Below are 24,549 nucleotides of genomic sequence, written 5' to 3' on the forward strand. Positions count from 1 at the left end.
CCACCCATCCCATCCTGTTTCAGCCTGCCTCAAAGAGGCTCAGGACACGGAGATCCTGGCAGGCCTCGTGATTGACATTATGTAAATTAGGACAGTCTAATTCAATATGTGCATTTCAAAGGTGATCCGGCTCAGAGAGGATTGTAGGAAAGGTAAAGTTTGCAGCTCTGGGTAGTGGTGGTTAGCAGCTCTTGGCCTTGAACTTGCCCTCTCTTATTACCATATTAAAATATTCATGATTGCACCTGAGGAAGTGCAGAAATGGCAACTGAAACTGCGAATACTAACTGGAGGAGCTCACTCTATAGCAAGGTTTTCACTAATATCTGCCAAGTTGATGTAATGGGGTGGTCTATGCAGGGAAGCCATCATCTAGCTTCCGATGACTAGAAATTGCCTGGATTCATTTGATTTTTTTTAGGTTAATACATAAAATAACACATTCATCTTGCAAAATGTCAAATAATTCTACTTAAAAGTGTAGTATTTATTTCACTTATCTAAGGCCCCAAATTCATGTCTCCCAGGAACAACCACATACTACTGGTATATAACCAATTTTATATATACATTTTATGTTTTCATTTTTAGAGATCATTTATTGCTTTCCACTAAAGAAGATGAGGATTTCAGCATCCTTATACTCCCAGTCTAGATGTTTCCTTTCCTTTCTCCATCATTTCCATTCTCCCAATATCAGAGTTGCGTGTTTACATTGGGCTTCTCTGGTGGCTCAGTGGTAAGGAACGTGCCTACCAATGCAGGAGACATGGTTTCAGTCCCTGGGCAGGGAAGATCCCCTGGAGAAGGAAATGGTAACCTGCTCCAGTATTCTTGCCTGGGAAATCCCATGGACAGGGATTTAGTTGTGGGCTTTAGTCCGTGGAGCCTCAAAGAGTCGGACACAACTTAGTGACTTAGCGTGCATGCACACGTTTACATATTTTTTTTTTTAATGCTTGGTTTTTCTGGCCATGCAGCACAGCATGCAGGATCTTAGTTCTGTCACTTGGGATCAAATCCACACCTACAGCGGAAGCACAGAATCTTAGCCCCTGGACAGCCAAGGAATCCCCGAGTTTATATTATTATGATAGCATAATTTAGCTAATGTTCACAAACAAATCCTGTAGTAAGCCATGATTATATTTCCTTTCTTGTACACAATTTTGGTTTTCCTGGAGTTTTGAATTTTTTATTTGCTCAGCTTGCTATGTGTCTCTTAGCAATTCTTCTTCCAAACACTGACAGATATGTAAAACACATTCCCAGTAAGTCAGGCACATCAGGTTATCTGTGAGTCCCCTTTTGTAAATGTTAGAGCAGGAAGAATTTAGAAATGACATCCTTGTATGTAAAGTAATAAAAAAAATGGTGGGGGCTGGCAGACGAGGTCTTGTAAAATTTGTTTTAGGTGTTGACATTTTCCTCTTATACAGAAAGACAACAGATTGCATTTGAAAAAAATGTATTCAGGAATGAATACCCTTGTTATAGGAAGAGGGTTAAGCAGTAGTATTTGGTGATTCTTATTCTATGCATCATTAAAAAAATACCAGATAAATATCTGCTAGTCAGTTGAAAGTTAAAAGAGAGTGTATATTAAAATGTCTTCCAGCTTAAGCAGAGAGTGCCTGTGAAAACACAGGAAAAACATTGTGAACCCATTTAACAGATGAACTATCTGGGGACCCATGCCCAAGTAACTCTTCTCTGTGTGTGTTCCCATATGCATTCATATACACACCTGTTAATTCTGATGCATGCAATCTGTTTCATTACATAAAAGCAACAGAAAGTTTCCCAGTTAGTTAATAAACGTTGCAAAATTCAGCTACCAAAACCTGAGTTCCAGTAATTAAGTATGAAGGGTAATTTTGCTAATGAACATAAATGCAAAAATATCAAATGAAAGTCCAATATGCCAAATTTAGCAAAATATTAAAAAATAGCTTATGGGTAACTGATTTATTCCATGAGTTCATATATTTTTGAAGACGCTCATTACTAATAATATATTGAATTAGTAAGTCAAGTGAGAATAGACATTTGAACAAATTCATGCCCATTCCTGTTTTTTAAGAAACATATTTTAAAGTAGAAATAGATGAGTATTTTAACATGATAAAAAAACACAGTATTTGGGATTAAAAAAACACAATAAAACACATTAACGAGCAACAAAAAAGGATGGGTTCTTTGAAAAATGAGGTTTGAGAATACCGTTTAAAACAGTAAATAACAGACCAGAAACAGCAACAATTGCAACCAGATTTCTTATTTGCAGATCTTCTCAAAGACTTTTATGTTCTAATATGAATGAGAGTTTCTAAGAAGATATTTACTTATTTTAACATTTAAAAATGTGTACTGGAGTACAGTTGATTTACAATGTTGTGTTAATTTCTGCGGCACAGCAAAGTGATTCAGTTATACATACATTTTTTTTTTCATATTCTTTTCCTTTATGACTTATCACAGGATATTGACTGTAATTCCCTGTGCTATACAATAGGACCTTGTTGTTTATCCATCCTATATATACCAGTTTGCATCTGGTAATCCCAAACTCCCAGTTCTGCCCTCTCCCCACCCCTGGCAACACAAGCTTGTTCTGTATATCTGTGAGTCTGTTTCTGTTTTGTAGATATGCCAAGAAGCTATTTAATATGCAATATAAGAATTAACCCTCTTTCTCTCCCCATTAACATGATTTGTGACTTATTTCTCTAGTGCCAAGAATGTTCATTGTCAATGCTATGCTATGAATTAACTTTGTTCTGGAAGATCCAGCCAATGCAGTATGCCATGAGTAGATATGAGGTTATGAACACTGGAAAGCATGATAATAATCTATCATTCTTACAAATGACTCACCAGCCCTCTTGACATAACAAGAGAACAACTAAAAATTGTGCATACTGAAAAAGCAGTCTCTTTCTTTCTAGCAAAAATAACAAAACGGTGCTCTGGCATAACTTCAGCCAAAACTAGGTACAACAATAAAGACACGAGATAACTTTACCCAGAAACAAGGAAGACCTGGAGAAATAATGTGACTGTTACTGCATAGGAATACTATCCAGATGTTTATTTTCCAAAATTAATTTTAGGTTTAATATTATAAAAATCAAAACATTATTTATGTGCAAGCAAATTTGAGACGGAAAAGGGTTGACAATGTATCTCCAAAATACATCTGGAAGAATAAATATTAGAGAATTTGCCCCAAAAAATATTCTTGAAAAAAGAACAAATTTAACTTTATTTGCTGTTATGTCAGATATAAAAATATCATGCATAGTTGCCCTAGTTAAATAATACAGGAACTAATAGGCAAAAAAAAGAAAATTAAATTGAATTTATAATATATGAACATCCTCTTTTGATGCATACCTATGTGGATATTACTAAAATACATGGGAAACCTACTATCACAAATAACTGAGAAAAGAGGAACGATTACATGCATATGATGGACTGAATAGTTAAATGGAAAAAAAGTGAAGCCATGCAAGAAGTGAAAGAAAATATAAGTGAGGGTATATCTGACTGGAGGGTGAAAGAGTCTTTCTAAACATAAGGAAGGGTACAAACAAATTGATTGCTGGGCTTGAGGATCCAAGAGGGAAAACTCAATACACCAGCTGACGTCTTAAGATTAAAGGACAATGCACATTGAAAAAACATTGAAAAATATGAAAATCGGTGATCAAAAATAAATGTAAATGTGAGTAAAGTGCTCAGTCACTAAGTTGTATCCAGCTCTTTTGTGACCCCCCGAACTACACCAGGCTCCTCTGTCCATGGGATTCTCCGGGCAAGAATACTGGAGTGAGTAGCCATTTCCTTCTCCGGGGATCTTTCCAACCCAGGAATCGAACCCTAGTCTCCTGTGTTGCCAGGCAGATTCTTTACCACTTAAACCACCTGGGAAGCCCAAATGTGACTAAACTCATGATTAATTCACAAAAGTGGAAACACAAATAGTGAATATATAGATAAGAGCCCAACTCAATGATTATCAAAGAAATGCAAGTTAAAAATTAACATGTTAGCTAACAGATTAGCAGAGATTAAAGATGTTTAATTTTTGTAATGATGCAATGGTAAATATGTGCCAAACACAGTTAGTGAGACCATAAACTGGTATTTTTTTCCTAGAAAGTATATTTAGTATGTATATTTAGAAATATATATCAAGAGTCTTGAAATAGTTTGTAATTTCTGACCTGACACATCTCCTTTTAATAATGAAACTACTGGAAGAAGTAAAAACAAGCACTATGTTTTAAAATGTTCACGACAGTTTTTATTTATTAATACAAATGGGAGGAAAGCACCCACTTCAAAAATGAAGGATGTTACAAAAATTGTGATGACTTCAAATAATGAAATATAATATCAACATTAGAATGCATACTTTAAAATATTATTCAATAACATTGGACAAGGTTAGGCTAAAATGTTATAGAAAAAGACAGGACATAGAAGTGTATGTGTAAGATAATCCTGAATCATCACTAAAAAAGAATGACAGAAAGAAAACAGTGGTCACATGTAAATGTCAATATGCTATTAGAAATAATTTTTAAATACCCAAAGTAATTTTCAGAATTTAAAGATTCCCTAAGGTGAACTTTTATACACTATCAGGTAAACACAGCACATATAATTATTAACAAGTGCAGATATTTGAATGAATGAATGTATTGCCCCTGGCAGTTTTATTCTAATCCTAGAAAGGACCTGGGGCGGCCACAATGAGTTGTATTTCTGACATGATTTTGTTATTAGTACAGACATTAAGAAAACAGCGGGGAAAGAAGGGGGTGCAAACTGAGAGAGTATAATTGACATATATATATGTATGCACACCTCACCATACGTAAGGTAGATAGTGGGAAGCTGCCGTTTCGCACGGGGAGCTCAGCCTGGTGCTCTGCCATGACCTAGGAGGGTGGGGATGAGGGGCTTGGGGAAAATATGAGAGGGAACGGGTATATGTATACTTAGAGCTGACTCTGTTGTATATCAGAAACCAACACAACCATCACAAAGCAATCATCCTTCAATTAAAGATTTAAAACAAAGCAAAACAAAACCCAAATACAACAATGATGAAAACGTTTGAAACAGTCTGGAGAATTACCCAATGTGACGCAGAGACAGGAAATGAGCTAAGGCTGTTGGCACCGGAAGACTTGCTCCAAGCAGGGTTGCCACAAACTTTCAATTTGTAAAACTGTGCAACATCTGTGAGGCACAGTAAAGCCAATGCAATTCTAAACATTCTCATCTTAAATGCAGATCACCAATGAATTTGTTGAAACAAAAAAGGCATTTAAACAAAACAGATATCTTAGGTCATTTCATTTCCTAATTACTATGTATTCAGTTGTCTGGATATTATATACACAGTATCTTCTTCAATTCCATTCAATAAAAAAAAGTAAAAAAAAAAACTTGAATAAGGAGAGGTCCAAGCCCACTCAGTTTTCAAAATGGGTAAACAGGGTGACTTAGAAAATCTTATAGAACTTATAAAGGGATGTAAAATCCACTATGCAAATTATAAAACCTACATCATATAAGTTACATTAATTTCCCAAAACATTGACCAAAACAGAAAGCATACTTTTCCTCAAGCTAGAAAAACATTTTGGGTTAGATAAATTTATAATGATGGTTATCAATTAATCAATCTTGATTTTTTAGTATTGTATATGCTAAGATCTTATTTATAATCTTAAAACACAGCTTTTATCATTTGTTACATGATTGCTTTTTCTTCCATAGTTCAATATTTTGTTTATTGTTTTGGTGATTTCTGGTTTTGTGCATGACAAGTCGCTTCAGTTGTGTCTGACTCTTTGTGACCCCCATGGATCACAGTCCGCCAGGCTCCTCTGTCCATGGGATTCTCCAGGCATGAATATTGGAGTGGGTTGCTATTTCCTTCTCCAAATTCTGGTGGGTTCCAGTTTACTCTGTAAAAACAGATACATTTTGAAACCAAGGTCAAACAAAATGGGTGCTATTATTCCTTCTGAGATGCTGAAGTTTGGGGGAAGATCAAGCAACAGTGATGATGGCAGAAATATCCTCTTCTTGACATAAAATGCAATTTTAGCTATACAATTGAGAACAATTAGCCACATTAATTCTGGAAAAGGAAATGGCAACCCACTCCAGTATTCCTGCCTGGAGAATCCCATGGGCGGAGGACCCGGTGGGCTACAGTCCACGGGGTCGCTGAGAGCCGGACATGACTAAGCGACTCACACACACACATAGCCACATTAATTGAAGAAAAAGAGTTGAGATACAGAACTTTTCTTGGAAAGATAGGTAGTTTTAGTTTCTCTTGGCTTTCTTACAGTAATCGTGATAGAGAAGATACCTAAATCTGTTAGATCACTGCCATATTCTTTGGGGAAGAGCTTCCGTCTTGCCATCCATTTCATTTTCCTGTGTTTTTCTAGGAGAAGCTCCATCTGAATAAACTGCAGATCACTCCTCCTTTCTGGCTTATTTCTATAGTTGTGTTTGTATATTTTTCTTTATAGCAGTCCTAATCCACATCATTCTCATGTGTTATATGCTATATGGACACTCAGCTTCTGGGGATTCCCTGGTGCCTCCCATAAAGAGCCTGCTTGCAATTCGAGAGACCAGAGTTCGATCCCTGATTTGGGAAAGTCCCCTGAAAAAGGAAATGGCAACCCACTCCAGTATTCTTGCCTGGAAAATCCCATGTACAGAGGAGCCTGGCAGGCTATAGTCCACGGGGTTGCAAAAGAGTCAGACACAGCTGAGAGACTCAGAACACACACACTCATTGCTATGGTAGCCCAGGGCTTATGAGATTTGTCTTCCAAACGATGTTTTCTTTTGTTTTTTTTCGCATGGATATCTGATAATGAAGTACAGAATTTTGTATAGGTTGCTCTCTAACATTTGTAACATCCATGCATGATAATATCCAGAGCCTGGTTAAAATGCTTATAACCTAGGTCAAGTAGTATTTGCATTTTAGTATTTACAAAATAACTATTACAGTGTTTGCTGGCAAAACAAACTCCCTCTGTTCGATGAGTGTTATATAAATTTACATCAGTGCTAGTTTCTCTTTACCATCTGAGCCACCAGGGACCACTATTTGGGAGGAATTACTAAATAATTTGACCTGGGTATACAATTCGCCTGTATGTGTCTGTATGTGTGTTTGTCAGTATGTAATGTAGGTGTGTGTGTTGTGTGTATGTGTGTATATATTATATCATATCATATCATGCTACATTATACATAACATATACAATATCATATATATTATATAGTGGGCTTCCCTGCGGCTCAACGGGAAAGAATCTGCCTGTCAATGCAGGAGACACGATTTGATCCCTGGGTCAGGAAGATCCCCTGGAGAAGGAAATGGCAACCCACCGAGGTATCCTTGCCCAAAGAATCTCATGGACAGAGGAGCCTGACAGACTTCACTCCAAGGGCTTGCAAAAAGAGTTGGACATGACTCAGCAACTAAACAACAAGTAACAAATATTATATAGCATTTTGTTCCCCAAGCAGGACTTAGCTTTTTATATCCGACTTGATGCCTAAACTAGATCCTTTAGGAAGGACCACACTGGGCTTCCCTGGTGGCTCAGTGGTAAAGAAGCCTCCTTCCAAGGCAGGAGACACCGGTTCGATTCCTGATCCAGGAAGATCCTACAGACACAACTACTGAGCCTGTGTTCTCGAGCAAGGGAGGCACAACCGCTGAGCCCAAGCCCTGCAGCTAAGGAGGCTCCTGCGCCCTAGATCCTGCGCTCCGCCCGGGAGACCTCCGCAGTGCGAGGTCATGCACCACAAGTAGAGTTGTCTCGGCTCTCTGCAACTCGAGAAAAAGCCTATGCAGCAGCAGAGATCCAGCACGGTCAAAAATAAATAAAATTCTATAAATATATAAAAGGAACACACATGCCACGTGCCCCTGGTCACTGGTACTCTTTCTTTATCTCCTTTGCAAAGAGAACCCAGGGTCTTCAACATTACTCTCTAGTATTACAATCTGATTGTATCTCAGGGTAGCCCAGTGATATTTACACAGCAACACTAAATCTCTTCAAGTCTGTGACCTGCGTCCTGGTGTTATCAGCGAGGGTGACAGGACGTGCTCACGAAGCCTGTCAGGATCATTTCAATGGCACGTGGGAAGTGGTGACCCCTCCTCTCCCCCGATCAGAGAACACTGTATCAGCTCTTAACTGTGGTCCAACATGCAGCACTCCGGGCTACTTTTTTATTTCCTGGATTTACAAGGTACCGTCCTGGAATACCTGATCTCAGCCTGTAAACTCCCTAAATTCTCCAGTAGAAACTGTAGGGTGTCCTGAATTGGAGTTTTAAAATGGAACTTCATCTGTCGTGCCAGGACACACACTCCTCGAGGTCAAAGTTGACAGGACGGGAGAGGCGCGCTCCATCCAATCGACTTTCCAGCCGAGCGCAGATTCCACCATCTGCAGCCAAAGTCAGCAGAGTTGGGAATCATAAACAGGAGGTCTGGAACCGTCCCTTCCAGCTTAGGCAGCTGAAATCTGGCAGGAAGAGCCTGACAAGCCATTCAAACAGGTCCCAAAACACATCTGTGGAAGTGAGGAAGGATCAAGCTGAGCCAGTCAAAACCAGCAGGGGGGTTTCGATAGGAAAGGCTGAAAATTGCCCTCCTGGAGCAGACGCTAACCAACCACACGTGTTGAAAGTGGAAGATGGGCCAAGCACCGTGCCAGGTGGTGTGCAGGAGGCCACGGGTGGATGTGAGCCTTAAATCGAGACTTCAGGAAGCTTAGATCTACTTGGTTTTCCAGATGAGGGGAGGCGGGGGACCACACAGGTCGCCTGGGACTTCGCTGTTACTCCGATGTTTCCGACACTCTTTCCTCATCAATATAAGAAGCTTCATAGGTTTAATTTTCAGCCAAACCATATCCAATAATAATTCTCAAACCCCAGACCCTCATCATGTTTAGTTATTATTGGAGGAGGCTAAGGGAATGTTGAGGGCTCCCCTGGAGGCTCAGACGGTAAAGAATCTGCCTGCCATGCCGGAGACCCAGACTGGACCCCTGGGTGGGGACATCCCCTGGAGGAGGGCATGGACACCCACTCCAGTTTTCTTGCCCAGATGATTCCGTGGACAGAGGAGCTGGGTGGGCTACAATCCATGGGGTCCCAAAGAGCCGCACACTATCAAGCGACTTGCGCTTTTCACTTCAAGGGAATGCTCAAAATAAAAAGGACAAGAGAAAAGATGGCTAAAATCCCAACTGTTTCAATTGAAGGGTGGGAGAATTAAAAAATAAGCCCAGAGCGACAATAACAACAAAAACAGTCGACTGAAATGACCCTTGATGAGGAAAGAAGAGACAGAGGAACTGAAAAAAAAAAAAAAAAAAAGACAAAAAAACACGCCAAAAACTGTCATCAAAGGACTAACATTTTAGAGGAAAGTGGTAGACAGAGGGAGAGAGACCTCATTTTCAGGAATTTTGTGTGCTGGTTAGTAAACACAGTCATGATTGAACAAGAAAATATATGAATTATAATTGAATCATCTTAAAACATAGGTAATAAATATAGAAAATTCATTTCCTAATTACTATGTGATATTTACTACTTTTATGCTGTGAAAATTATTTGTGTCTGTCTTTTCTGGAATGAATGGTGAGCTCCTCTGCCTCTCTTCCCAATTCTAGTTTTGAAGATTTCAGATTCGTGGTTTGAAAATAGCTGTCGTGGGAGCACTAACATCAGGAAAAGCTAAAAATGCACAAAGTACATAAAATTAGATATACTGGGGCCCAGGCAGGCGTGTCTTTGCATGAACTTGACTTCTTAATTTTTATTAAAAGTTTTTAAATTGGGGTGTAATTACTTTACAATGTTGTGTTAGTTTCTACCATATAGCAACATAAATCTGCTGTATGAATGCATATATCCCCTCCCTCTAGAGCCTGCCTCTCCCCCATCCTGCCTCTCTAGGTCAACATGGAGCACCGAGCTGACTCATTTATTATTTTGCTGGTTTTCTAGACTTAAGAAAGTGATTGTGGGAAAAGTATGTATAGGGCAGATTAAATTTAAAATGTGTGAAGTCTTTATCTGTTACCTTGTGAATTGCACAAGTAATTAAGACAATATTTTTTCCACTATTTGAAAACTATTATCTGAGTCAGGAAGAGAATGAAAACGTGGAATTTCCATACACATCTTCACCTTCATATTTCCTGCTCAAAGAAAAGAAAGCATCTACCAGCATTCACATTGAAACTACATTCAATCATCTCTACTGCAGTTACAGACTGGTTATGGATATGTTAGATTCAGGAAAATATCAACAGAAGTATTCAATTGGCAATCTGAAACTTGTAACAATATTTTGCAACCGTGCTGCAATCCATGGGGTCTCAAAGAGTCAGACACAACTGAGTGACTGAACAACAATTTTCTATGTTATATATTATACATATGTTGTTATATATCATTCATGTAGGTAAAATTCATAATAAACTTATGTGCATACATATATGTCTATATTTTTAAAGAGAATTGGTTATTAAACATTTACCAGAACATCACTGGATAGAATCCAACAGGTAAGATGCGATTGGATAAGACTGTAAATGCTATGTGCTGGGTCTTGTCTGACTCTTTGTGACCCCATGGACTGGAGCCAGCCAGGCTCCTCTGTTCATGGAATTTTCTGAGCAAGAATACTGGAGTGGATTCCCATTTCCTATTCCAGGGGATCTTCCTGACCCAGGGATTGAACTTGTGTCTACTGGGTCTCCTGCATTGCAGGTGGATTCTTACCCGCTAAGCCATTGGGGAAGCCCATGACTGTAGGACTAGAAGCTAAAACCACAATTGTCTTTGCCTTTACCTCCTGGACAGCAGGTAGTTTCCTCCATAAGCCAAATGCAGGACCCTCTGTGTATATAATGGCAATACTGTAATGAAAACTGGTGGATACTATAACCCATGAGAATTTAGGAGAAATGCCTGTATTTGTTTCACTTTGTTTTTATTTTTTTTCTCACTGTATCTTTATGGGAGGAGAGCTGAATTGTGATTTGACTAATAGACTAAGAAATACATGTAAGCTGTGTTTGTGGCTTATAAACTTGCAAATGTTATATGCAATAGAGATAGTAAGAGGAAATCTCTCTCTCTCTACCTCATGTGTTCACTCGCACCTTTTGGGGATGAACTGAACGCTCAAATCACTGTTGCTTACATATAAACAATGCAGGGAATATTCCCCAGGTCCAGACCAGCACACACTCTTCAGGATTAGGGTCCAGATTCTGAAGTCAGAGGGCTTCCCAGGTGGTACAGTGGTAAAGCATATGCCTGCCAATGCAGGAGACTCAAGAGATGTGGGTCTGATGCCTGGGTTGGAAGATCCTCTGGAGGAGGAAATGGCAACACACTCCAGTATTCTTGCCTGGAAAATTCCATGGACAGAGGAGCCTGGTGGGTCACAGTCCATGGGGTCGCAAAGAGTCGGACTCAACTGAACACACACATCGTCATGTCTGAAGATGAAGGCATTAGGTCTCAGGCTGGGTCCTGGAAAGTCTCACATGGGGCCCAGATGCCTCTCCAAGTTGACCCCACACTCCAGAAACCCACAATTATAGCACACAGGTCTTCCCTTTCTCATAGCTGTCATTCACCTGAATCTTCAACCTGGCCCTCATGTTTTGAGGTTTAGAGAAGCAGACAGCCCAGCTGTCACCCACTCTCAATAACCTGCTTCACACAGAAAAAAGAAATTTGGGAGGAGTTAATTCATGAAGAGACTACTATCTTCCGTCTCTGATTCAATCAAGGATCTGCATCAGATGGTCAGTCCGTAGTTGGACTCTCTCACACACACTAGTTTACAGAAACAGGGACACAAGATTTTCTTGCTTAAACTAATTTTAGGTGAAGTGATTCGGATTCAGTGCCATAAGTCATGGTTTAGGTGTAATACACAGCACGTCCAGACAGGAATGAGCTTTATTGGATTCCCAGTCTATGATGGCATGGTTCACCATGGATGTCCATTCTGCGCCGTTGTTCTTGATAGGTGTTTACAACAATGCTCAAAGGGGTATGGGAGCCATACAGAGGCAAATAAAGACTATTCAGGACAGTTTTTAGAAAATATGCATCTATTTATGACTGTGCTGGGTCTTCGTTACCGCATGCAGGCTTTCTCTAGTGGCTGTGAGTGAGGGCAGCTCTCCAGGTTCAGTGTGTGGGCTTCTCGTTGTGGCAGCTTCTCTTGTTGTGGGGTGTGGGCTCCAGGGCATGCAGGCTTCAGTAGTTGTGGCATGTGAGTTTAGTTGCTCACGGCATGTGGAATCTCCCCTGATCAGATATAGAACCCATATTTCCTGCATTGAAAGGCAGATTCTTAACCACTGGACCACCAGGGAAGTCCCAGGAACAGATTTTGAATACAAATTCTCATGCCCTGGAGGAGGACATGGCAACCCACTCCAGTATTCTTGCCTGGAGAATCCCATGGACAGAGGAGCCCAGCAGGCCATAGACTATAGGGTCACAAAGAATCGCACATGACTGAAGCAAGTTAGCATGCATGCATGAATCTATCTGTCTATCTATCTCTTCATGCTCGGCTTCAACAGCATGTGAACCAAGAACTTCCAGATGTACAAGCTGGATTTAGAAAAGACAGAGGAACCAGAGATCAAATTGCCCACATCTGTTAGATCATAGAAAAAGCAAGGAAATTTCAGAAAAAAATCTACTTCTGCTTCCTTGATTATGCTAAAGCCTTTGTGTGGATCACAACAAACTGCTGAAAATTCTTAAAGAGATGGGAATACCAGACCACCTTACCTGCCTCCTGAGAAACCTGTATGCTGGTAAAGAAGCAACAGGTAGAACCAGACATAGAAAAATCGACTGGTTCAAAATTGGGAAAGGAGTATGTCAAGGCTGTATATTGTCACCTTGCTTATTCAACTTATTTGCAGAGTACATCATGTGAAATACTGGACTGGATGAAGTTCAAACTGGATTCAAGATTACCAGGAGAAATATCAATAACCTCAGATATGTAGATGACAACATCCTAATGGCAGAAAGCAAAGAGGAACTAAAGAGCCTTCTGATGAGGGTAGAAGAAGAGAGTGAAAAAGCTGGCTTAAAACTCAACATTTAAAAAACTAAGATCATGGCATCCTGTCCCATCATTTCATGGCAAACAGATGGGGAAACAATGGAAACAGTGGCAGACTTTATTTTCTTGGGCTCCAAAAATCACAGCAGACAGTGACTGCAGCCATGAAATTAAAAGACGCTTGCTCCTTGGAAGAAAAACTATGACCAACCTAGACAGCATATTAAAAAGCAGAGACAGTTTACTGACAAAGACCCATATATTCAAAGCTATGGTTTTTCCAGTAGTCATATATGGATGTGAGAATTGGACTATAAAGAAGCTCAGTGCCAAAGAAATGATGCTTTTGAACTATGGTGCTGGAGAAGACAATTTTGAGAGTCCCTTGGACTGCAAGGAGATCCAACCAGTCAATCCTAAATGAAATCAGTCCTGAATATTGGAAGGACTGATGCTGAAGCTGAGACTCCAATACTTTGGCCACCTGATGTAAAGAGCAAACTCATTGGAAAAGACCCTAATGCTGGGAAAGATTGAAGGCAAGAGGAGATGGGGACAACAGAGGATGAGATGGTTAGATGGCATCATTGACTCAATGAACATGAGTTTGAGCAGACTCTGGGAGATAGTAAAGGACAGGGAAGCCTGGTGTGCAAAGGGTTGGACATGACTGAGTGACTGAACAAGAACCATCTATCATCTACCTTTCTATAATTTTTCTATCTACCTGCCTACCTATGGTTTCATTCATAGAGCTAAAGTGACTTAATTATATATATGACGGGGTCTAGATGCCTGTGTTTGCATAAGTTGATCTGCCTGGAAGTTAAATATTCCCACAACAGGTTTGTATGTGGACAGCTAGGGCTGTGTGCAGAGCAGAGTGGAGGGGAGGGAGTAGCAGAGAAAAAATGGGAGCAGTGTGTGTCTGTGCTTTCATGGCCTCTTTTGTTTGAATACAGTGCCTGGGACATGCATTTATCATTTAAGAATAAGTATTTCTTGAGTGTGTATGGTATGTCAGACTGTTCTAGGGCTTTGAAAGTATATCGAAGGACTGCTTGTGATGTGACACTGATACACATCACAAGAGGAAGTAGATGGGAGCAGAGGAAGGACTTAGAGGACAGCCAGGAGAGGCAGACTCTCCACAGCAATCTGTGTGTAGTCTAGGTTTTAGAATTTTCATCCAAATGCTTCCCTGGTGGCTCAGAGGGTAAAGCGTCTGCCTGCAATGTGGGAGACCTGGGTTGGGAAGATCCCTTGGAGAAGGAAATGGCAACCCACTCTAGTACCCCTGCCTGGAAAATCCCATGGATGGAGAAACCTGGTAGGCTACAGTCCATGGGGTCGCAAAGAGTTGGACACGACTGAGTGACTTCACTTTCTTTACGGATTTTTAAAGATGGTGGCCTGTAAAATCTATGGCTTTTTCATGGAGGATTTGGACTTCTCGTCCATCCCACCTCTCCAGAATAAAAATGACTGGAATGAATGATCAATGGCTAGGACATTAATTGAACCACCTCTGGTTTAAATTCTTTGGCATTCTTTCTCTTTTCTCCTTGCTCAAGTCTACTCTAAAATAGGCCTTAGAGTATCTTTCCTGAAATTTGGGTGCTTTTCCATACTGAAAAGGCTAATTTATCTCTGAGCTGCTTTGTCTTGACTTATGAATTCCCTTGAACTCAGCTGACATGTCTATAGAGTCATGAACATACTGAGGGTTTAGCCAAATGCATCCTTAGAGGAGTGGGTGTGAACTGGAGAAAAGAAAGCTAAGAAATTCCTCAGCTCGTTTTTTGCTCTTTAAAGCAACTTAGATATGTCATTAGCTAGGGAAAAAAGAGTCCATCCATTCACTGGAGAGGACATCAGTTGACTCACCAACATTCATTCCTCCTTTTTCACGTTGGGGAGTAGACAGCTGGTCTGAGTAGACTTCCTGAATCGTCTAAACCAATCAAAACAATGCCATCTGCCCCAACCGTCTGGTTCAGGAAATAAAGTCTAGAGCAATATTTGACTAAGGACAAGATGAATGAGTCCATTAAATGCTTAGAAACATTGCTGAGAATTTTGGGACACTGGTAGTCTCTGCTCTTTCATAGAAAATGTCATACATGGATGAAGCTGAAACTTTGATACAGGAAGAGTTGAGAGACACAGAGAGAAGGGCAGTTAGAACCCTGGTAAAAATGTGCCTGATGTTTACCCAGTCTGTAGACTTTATAGTTGCTTAAGCTAATAAATTCTCTGTAATATATGGGCTAGCTTTTTTTTTTTTCACTTTATTTTTTAAAAGATTTTGTTAGAGTATAGTTGATTTTCAGTGTTTTTTTTTTTCCAGGTGTAGAGCGAAGTGATTCAGTTGCACATATACAGATATTAATTCTTTTAGATAGATGTTACCACAGAATATTGAGTAGAGTTCTCTGTGTGATACAGAAGATTCTTGTTGATTATCTATCTTATATATAGTCGTGTGTACATATTTATCCCAAGCTCCTGGTTTAACATCCTCTCATGTTTCCCCTTGAGTAACCATAAGATTGCTTTTGATATTTGTAAGACTTGCTTCTGATCTGTAAATAAATTCACCTGTATCATTTTCTAAAAAATTCGATTCCACGTATAAATGATATGGCATGATATTTGCTTTTCTTTGTCCAACTTTACTTAGTATCTGTGTGTATGTGTGTGTGCTCAGTCGCTGAGTCATGTCCAACTCTTTGCAACCCCACAGACTGTAGCCCACCAGGCTCCTCTGTCCATTGAATTTCCCAGGCAAGAACACTGGAGTGGGTTGCCATTTCCTTCTCCAGGGGATCTTCCTGACCCAGGGATTGAAGCTGCGTGTCTTGCATTTCTTGCCTTGGCAGATGGATTCTTTACCAGGCACCACCCAGAAAGTCCATGATAATGTCTGGGCCCATCCTGTCTGAGCTAGTTTAAACTAATTTTTTTCTCTTATTAGGTGAAACATCTTAACTGACAGTCAGTGAATTGTAGTCTTGGGGTTTGGGAAGTACATCATTAAGTCAGCACCATAAGCAAGAGTAAATATTTGGCCTTATCTTCTGTGCATATTCCTCTTCCTAGGCCTCGGCTGGGCTCTGGCCAGCTCTCCATCACTTTAGGAGAGAAGACATGAGTAATGTTCTCTACTTCCAACATGCCTCTTCTATGGTGGATTTCTTGCCCAAACACTGCACGGTCCCTTAACATATTGTCCAAATAATCAGTCAATTTCCATTTGGAGTAGGAGGGAAAAAAATAGGAGGCAATAGGTGAGGTAGAATAGCCAGATGTACTTTTTGACAATTAAAAGAAACATCTGAGCCATTCAAATCCAGCCCTTTCCTGTTAAATAACCCTGGCTGATGATGTGTATCCATTTTATTTTTTTCTGACATGTGTTTTTAATAATGATGATGATGATATAAAAGCCCCCCAAAGTTGATAGCAAGCAGAAAAATGCTAATACTGACTAGGATTTTTTTCCCCTAAAGCCAGAGAGTGCATTTTTGGGCTGACCTTGGGTCAATCCCCATCATCAAAATCTTGCTGTTGTGAGCACTGCTCTTCTAAGGACATTTCCTTTGGTGAATAGAGTTATTCACTTAAAAAAAAATCCTCCCAGTCCTTTACTCTGAATTATAAGCAGGTTCATGTAGAAATGTTCTTAATTTTATTTGGGGCATCATCCCTGCCCCGCTTATTATTTGCTATGCTACCTTATTAGATGGCTCATTGTCCACTGCTGTCTTTTATTGGTCTTTTCACAGATGAAGCATTTTGTCAGCTATCAGACGACTTGAAAATGGGGCCATGTTGAGACAGATGGTTTGATTACTAAGGAAGTTGAAATGGAGGCTTTTCAGAAGAACAGAGTACAACAAAGCTTTGTTCTTGACATTGTATTGGGTTGGCCAAAAACTTCGTTCAGGTTTATTTCCCATAAGCTCATACAGAAAAACTCAAATGAACTTTTTTGGCCAACCCAACATTAGCCGTGATGCTCTTTGACATGCTTTCTCCATACTCTTTCTACTGTAGGTCTCCCCTCGTGGCTCGGTCAGTAAAAAATCCATCTGCAATGCAGGAGACTAGGGTTTGATCCCTGGGTCTGGAAAATCCCCTGAAGAAAGAAATGGCAACCCACTCCAGTATTCTTGCCTGGGAAGCTCCATGAACAGAGGTGCCTGGGGGGATACAGTCCATGGGGTTGCAAGAGTTGGACATAATGACTAAACCACCACCACCAACACCACCACCTTTCTACTATATCTCTCCACCTCTGGGCACGTGCTCAGCTCCACACAGTAGCCCATCCATCCAGTTCTGACTTACTCTCTCAGCCCAGGCACTTGTGACTTGGTCTGCCCTCTTCTATAATCTACCAGCTTGAGGGGCCAGCTTGGCCCTATATTGGAAGCCACCCTCCAATTCATAATCTGACCTATACCACTCACTTATATTCTTCATAAGTCAAACTTCCATGGTATAACAATAACTTTGATCAATTTAAATATTAAAAAATCTCTGGATTTTAAAAAATACACTTAATACATGTGTAGAAAATGTCAATATGGGAAAAGCAGATCCCAAATCCCATATTCCAAAGATAATTGTGCTGAATATTTAATATATGTACTTCCAGATCTTTGCAAATGTTTTTCTATCATGTATATAAATATAAAAATATGGATAGGTATATTCTAAAACACTCTAAGTTTGTATTCTAACATATTAGTGATTATACTATGCATGTAGAGAAGGAAATGGCAACCCTCTCCAGTATTCTTGCCTGGAGAATCCCATTGACAGAGGAGGCTGGTGGGCTATAGTCCAGGGGTTGCAAAAAAGTTGGACGCAACTTAGCTACTAAAACAAAAACACCATACTGTGTGTGTAGTTTTATACACTACTTTGTCATTTGCCACAAATGAATTGGATTGTCTTTTTGGTAAATATGCATGTATTTCATCTTTGCTAATGATTATAGAGTAGTCAGTGACATTAATATGCCATAACTTACTTATCTCAAGAAATGGATATTCTATGTAATCCCCAGTTTTCTCTTATTAGCATTGCTGACATGAATCCATTAGTGCTTCATTGTCTGGGATACATTCTTAGAAAGTGCATTTGCAGTGTAAAATGATATGCCCTCTTTTTAGAGTTTTTGATATGTATCCACATTTTTCTTCGGAAATGTTGCACAAAATGTATGCTTCTTGCAGATGAGTTAGCTAAAGTTTTGACTGTAGTTGAGTGTTATCATCAGGGTAAATCGTTGGAGGCATTATAAAGATTTTTTAAATTAGTTGCTATTGGTCAATTACTATTCAAACAGATTAACAGTGGTCATTATCGTTACTCTGACCATTGCTTTGGACAGAAAATAGAATTGTTGACATTGTCCAGGACCTAGAATCCTTAATGAAATGAAATAAATTAGTACTAAATGAACAGGGACTTAAATCAGACAGAGGATTCATAATATATTTGTAGAGAATATGCTCACAGGAATAGAAAATAATATTTATTTCATGTAACTTTTATATCAGAAATACAGCATTTATTTTCAACAGATTCACTTCCCAACACTGTTACTTCTGTTACACGTATACCATCAAATCTATTTTTTAGGATCAACAAATCTGAGCTGTCTTTAGTGTGTCAACATCATTGTAAACTCTGTTTAATATCTCTGCTTTTCTATCTTACCAAATGAAATATGCTTTTCTGAAGAATAAACCATTGCTGTCTCCTTGCCTCCTGCATTTTCCCATTTCTCATTCACTTGCCATTTTATGACTAATTAATTTTCATAAGTTGTGACTCTGACTCAGCTACCCCCCATATCAATGATATAAATAACTCCTGACTGCTTAAGATTAAACCAAATTATCCTAACCTGGCATTGCATGCCTACATACAGAGAACATCCAATTCGGCTATTCAGTGATGTTCCCATATTACCTCCTATCTCTTTTCCTCATTCTCCAGTCTAGCTAAATTGGATTATTATTGTGTCATATTGCTTGAAATGTGATCTACATCTTTTTCATTTGAAAGGTTTGCTCATGTTATTCATTGTCTTGGATTCTTCCCCTTCCCATTTCCTACTCCGTGTCTTCAGTATATACTATAACTTTGGTATTTAGGGTTTTAGCTTAAAAGAGACAAGAGGCCTTCTGTTGGTGAATCTCCACCCCGCTATGTGCTCTGAGCATGAGTAGTTGTTTGCTTTCTTATCCGATTCCTGTGGTTAGCCTGCTCAGTTTTTTTGTGATCGGAGACTACGACTAACTCTTCTTGGATCTCCAGAAGTTACCCAGGGCCTCAAATGGACCATTTGCTCTAAAATAGCTGTTGGGTACTATGAAGATAAGAAACATAGTGGAGAATTTAGTGGACTAGTACATATTAAGACATGCTTTGATATTATGAAAAGAGGTTGAAACGATGGTCCTTCACAGTTTGTGAAATTAATGTCACATCAGATACTCCAAGTTACTTGACATATTTTGCCCTTAGATATCTCCTAATCTGGGTTTCCCAGATGGTTCAGTGGTGAAGGAGATGTGGGAGATGCCAATTTGCTCCCTGGGTCAGGAAGGTCCCCTAGAAGAGGAAATGGCAACCCACTCCAGTATTCTTGCCTGGGACATCCCCTGGACAGTGGAGACTGGTGGGTCGCAAAGAATTGGACACAACTGAGCGATTGAGTATGCACACACACACACACACACACACATTTCATAATCTAGGAAGTGATAATGGATTTCCCATATGATAGATCAACTCTGTAATGGAAACTTTTTGTTCTAAGTGGCTGTGTTTCAAAGCTCAGCATCATGATGAAGCTTTACTCAATTATCTCTGCTGTGATTGACAAAGCTGTTCAAAATTGTCCTCTCCTCCATGTAGCTAGTGTAACTGATCTTACCTGAGATTTGATTTTTTTCTTTCCAAAAGCAAGAGAAAAACTAACTTCCTTTTAAATTTCATTGATTTCTTTCTCGAGGTCTCACTTTTTGGAAGCTTATAAAACCTTCCATTTCATAACAGGCATTCCCCATATTGGATAGGTCTCACAGGAAAAGTAACTTCCACTACTAATCGTGCTTCCTCCCAAGTTCCCAGCCTGCAAAAGGAAAGGGCGATAAATCAGCTAAAAACTGAACTATTTTTTATTTTGTTTTCTTCCATGTTTTTTCCTCAAATTTTAGAGAAACTTAAAAACTAGTTTTTACTGGTAATTTCAGTCCTTACCGATTGCTGAAGTTGTATTGATCCATTTCTTTTAAGGCAGTGATTTTAATAAGAATGTGCAACCTTGGATTATGTGACTTTGTGTCTGTGATATAATTTTAATATTGATACTAAGGCATGACAATTAGCTGCTCAAAAACCTCCAGTGGTTCCCGCTGTCCATAATATATAGCTCTTGCCTGACCTGCTAATCTTTTTAAAGTCAAGCTCCAGTTTATCTTTCCATCCTTGCTTCAATGTAAAAGAATATAGGTATGCAAAGCCAGGTTAAACATTTTGTTTAATCTAATAAGCAGTGAGAATCATTGCCAACATTTGATAGGAATAACTGAGTCAGAGTCATGAATTGGAAAGATTAATTAAGCATAAAGTGGTAAATATAAGCCTTCCCTTAGACAGAGATAGACACAGTGACACTTTCTTTTCTTGGATTCCTTTGTTTCACTTTTCTGAAATGCTGAACCCAAAGCTCTAAATCCTCCTCGTCCTTCAAGCTCCATGTTAAGTGCACGAAACATTTCCAGGACACCGTATTCCCTTTCCAGACATTCTTTAGCACAGAATATGCCTATCCATGAGGCATTCAATTTGTTACTGCTTTGCTATATATCATTGTCAAGCATTATCATTTAATGGGTTTTTAATGCATGTTATTTGCTTCTTCAATTAAAGTATAAGTTTCTTGAGACCTGAAATTATATTACACACATCACTGGAATTAACTAACAACTTTATATAACAATGCATTCACTAGAGATACGTTATCAGTGTTTGGCAAATATTGATCACGCATGATGAAGTTAAGTTTGGAAAGATGGTTGCTCAGTTGCCTCTGGCTCCCTCTAGTGATGTCCAAACGGTAACTAGGAGTTGCGTGTTCTTATTTCATCCCACCTATTGTAATTTTAAAGCATTCAGATATAACTTAGAGAACAACCACAGCTACCAGGAAGAAATAATAATCATAATTAATATTGTAGCCCTGTGTATCAATCTCTTATTGTACATCAAAAGCTATTAAACAAATTAGACAAATTATCCCATCTAACCTGTACAAAAACTGTGTGAGATAGTTAGTAATAGCCTCCAGTTTACAGATGAAGAGACGGAGGTACAGTCATGTCAAGAGAATTACCTAAGGTCACACAGTAGGGTTTCCCTTCATTTTACTTTTTTTCTAGTTCTACTGAGATATACTTAACAAATAACATTGTATGAGTTTAAGGTATACAGTACAGTGACTTGATACATGTTTATATTGTGAAATGATTATCACAATACTGTTGGTTAATATATCTTGAATCTTACATAGTTAGAATTTGTGTGTCTGTTGAGAACTTTTAAGTCCTACTCTCAGCAACTTTCAAATATACAAATGAATATTGCTAACTCTAGTCATCATGATGTACATTATATCCCTGGAATTTATTCATCTTATAACTGGAAATTTGTACCTTTTGACTGCCTTTCTCCACCCCCACCCATGATCCTAGCAACCACCAATCTACTCTCTATTTCTGTGTGTGTCTTTTTTTGTCCAGATACATGTCCAGGATATAGAACTACTTTAGAATAGGTCTTATTTGGTATTGCTATTGCATATAAATGGGCTTCCTTGGTGGCTCAGATAGTAAACAATCTGCCTGCAATGCAGGAGACCTGAGTTCGATCTCTGGATTGGAAAGATCCCCTGAAGAAGGGAAAGGTTACCTGCTCCAGTATCATTGCCTGGAGAATTACATGGACAGAGGAGCCTGGTGGGCTACAGTCCATGGGGTGGCAAAGAGTTGGACATGATTGACTAACACTGCATATAAATAGGCTTAATTAAAAAACTCATTGTGTATATCATTTAAAATAGTCTTCTTTTAAATGTATAAGTTTTCAATTAATAAGCTATTCAGTGCATGAATTTTATTATAATGGATAATGTTTTGATACAGAAATAATAATGAGATTGAATTGTATGATTTTTACTATAATTAAATGACTTGCATAGTAACAGTAAACTTTCTCATCTACTAGTTATCACCATTTAAATTGAATTAAGATTGAAACAGTATCATTTAAAATGGGAAAAGAATATATAATGCTAATATTAGTGCTGGTCACATATCCTGGAAAGAGGGAGTCAAGACAATAAACAATCAATAAAATACATAAAAATATAAAAATATCTTTCGTATTCCATGTTACCTTCTTGCAGGGAAATAAATGATGCAGGTGATCTTACATGAGTAATAGTAGACTTTCAAAATAAATATATTTTGGAATTGCACAATGTCTCCAGCTAGACAGAACTGATATTTTTGGAAAAGTAAAACAAAACTTTTAAGCCTCTCTTTTTTTAAATCCCCCCTGAGCATACATTATTATTAACAAGGGGCATCTGGTTCTCATTAACATTAAGAGAAGAGATCTATCTTAGGAATTATGATTTAAGTTGCATTCTAGGCCAGGAGTATTAGCCATCCCTTCTGCCTCATATGCATTTGTAGCCATGCCAATCACCAGCAGGTAACAGAGCACTCTCGCTCTCTCTCTCTCTTTTGCAAAATGAATTAACTAATGTAAAAGTTACTAACCTACTAAACTGTAGGACAAGTAAGCCATATGTGCATGTGAATTTCAGAGTAGAAGTGTGTGTGTGTGTGTGTGTGTGTGTATAAGAAAGAGAAAGACAGAGACGGACACAGGAGAGAACAGTTCTTGGAAATAAACTGTCCTATTGCCATTTATAGCCGGCATTCCAAGAAGATCAGGTCTTACAACTTCTTCACGGTCTTGTGAAAATGACCTCTAGGGATTACTCAGGTGCTTGGAAATGCAGTAAAAAAAAAAAAAAAAAAAAAATTGATTTCTCATTAAGAAAAAGGAAAGTGATGAATGAGAGGTATCTAGGGGGAAAATGGACCGTAAGAGCTGGTATAAAGTGTGCAGAGAGCAGAGCAGTGTGGTACGCAGGGTCCTGAAACAGACAGAAATAACTTTTTAGCCTCTGTCTGTTAATTACTTGCTGTGTGACCTGGCAAAATTACATAACCTTTCTGAACCTCCTCTTCCTCACCAGTAAGTTAATATTTGTTTCACAGGGCTGTGGTGAGGATTAAGCTAGATCAGACCCTCTCTTTGAAATGCCTTTAAGAGGACCCAGCACCACAGAAGGGCTGTTGGCTCTCAGTACGTGTTTGTTTCCCTTTCTTGGCTTCTTTCTTCTTACTTTGGGAAGGCCCTCAGGCTGTTCAGTTCAGTTGTCATTCAGTCATGTCCAACTCTGCAGGGGCTCTCGATTTTGAACTTCCTCGTTTCTCAGTTCAGTTCAGTTGTTCAGTCGTGTCCGACTCTTTGTGACCCCACGGACTGCAGTATTCCAGGCTTATTGTTCATCCCCAATTCATCCTCTGTCGTCCCCTTTTCCTCCCACCTTCAATCTTTCCCAGCATCAGGGTCTTTTCCAATGAGTCAGCTCTTAGCATCAGATGGCCAAAGTATTGGAGCTTCAGCTTCAGCATCAGTCCTTCTAGTGAATATTCAGGACTGATTTCCTTTAGGATGGACTGATTTGATCCCCTTGCTGTCCAAGGGTAACTTACGTGTTACCTACTTGAAATATCTGTACAGAGTCACATTATCCTCACATAATGGCAGATCCTGATTACCTCCAATGAAGTCAGATAAACAGATCAGAAGTTTCAGTTCCACTTGGACTAATAAAATAATGGCTTATTCATCTACCATTTGGCCCCTGAGTCAGAGAGTTGCCAAATACATTGACCTTGACTTTCTTTAAGAAGGTGCTAAAAAAAAAAAAAAAAAAAGAAGGTGCTCGGTTCCCTCTCTGGCTGAAGAAGAAAGATCACGGTCAAGTGATATTTCCTATTTTCTTCTGGTCCAGAATTATAGAATGTATTTGCGTGTATGAATGTGTATGTGAGTGTGAGTGTATGTGAATGTGTATGTGTGTGTGTGCAGGTTTTCAGACACTTTCCTTTTCTTGCTTCATTTCCTACATCTCCATCCCCTTTCCCATCAGAAAAAAAAAAAAATTGTTGGTAGAAAGTGAC

Source organism: Muntiacus reevesi, chromosome 15 (genome assembly GCF_963930625.1).
Source record: "Muntiacus reevesi chromosome 15, mMunRee1.1, whole genome shotgun sequence".
NCBI lineage: Eukaryota > Metazoa > Chordata > Mammalia > Artiodactyla > Cervidae > Muntiacus > Muntiacus reevesi.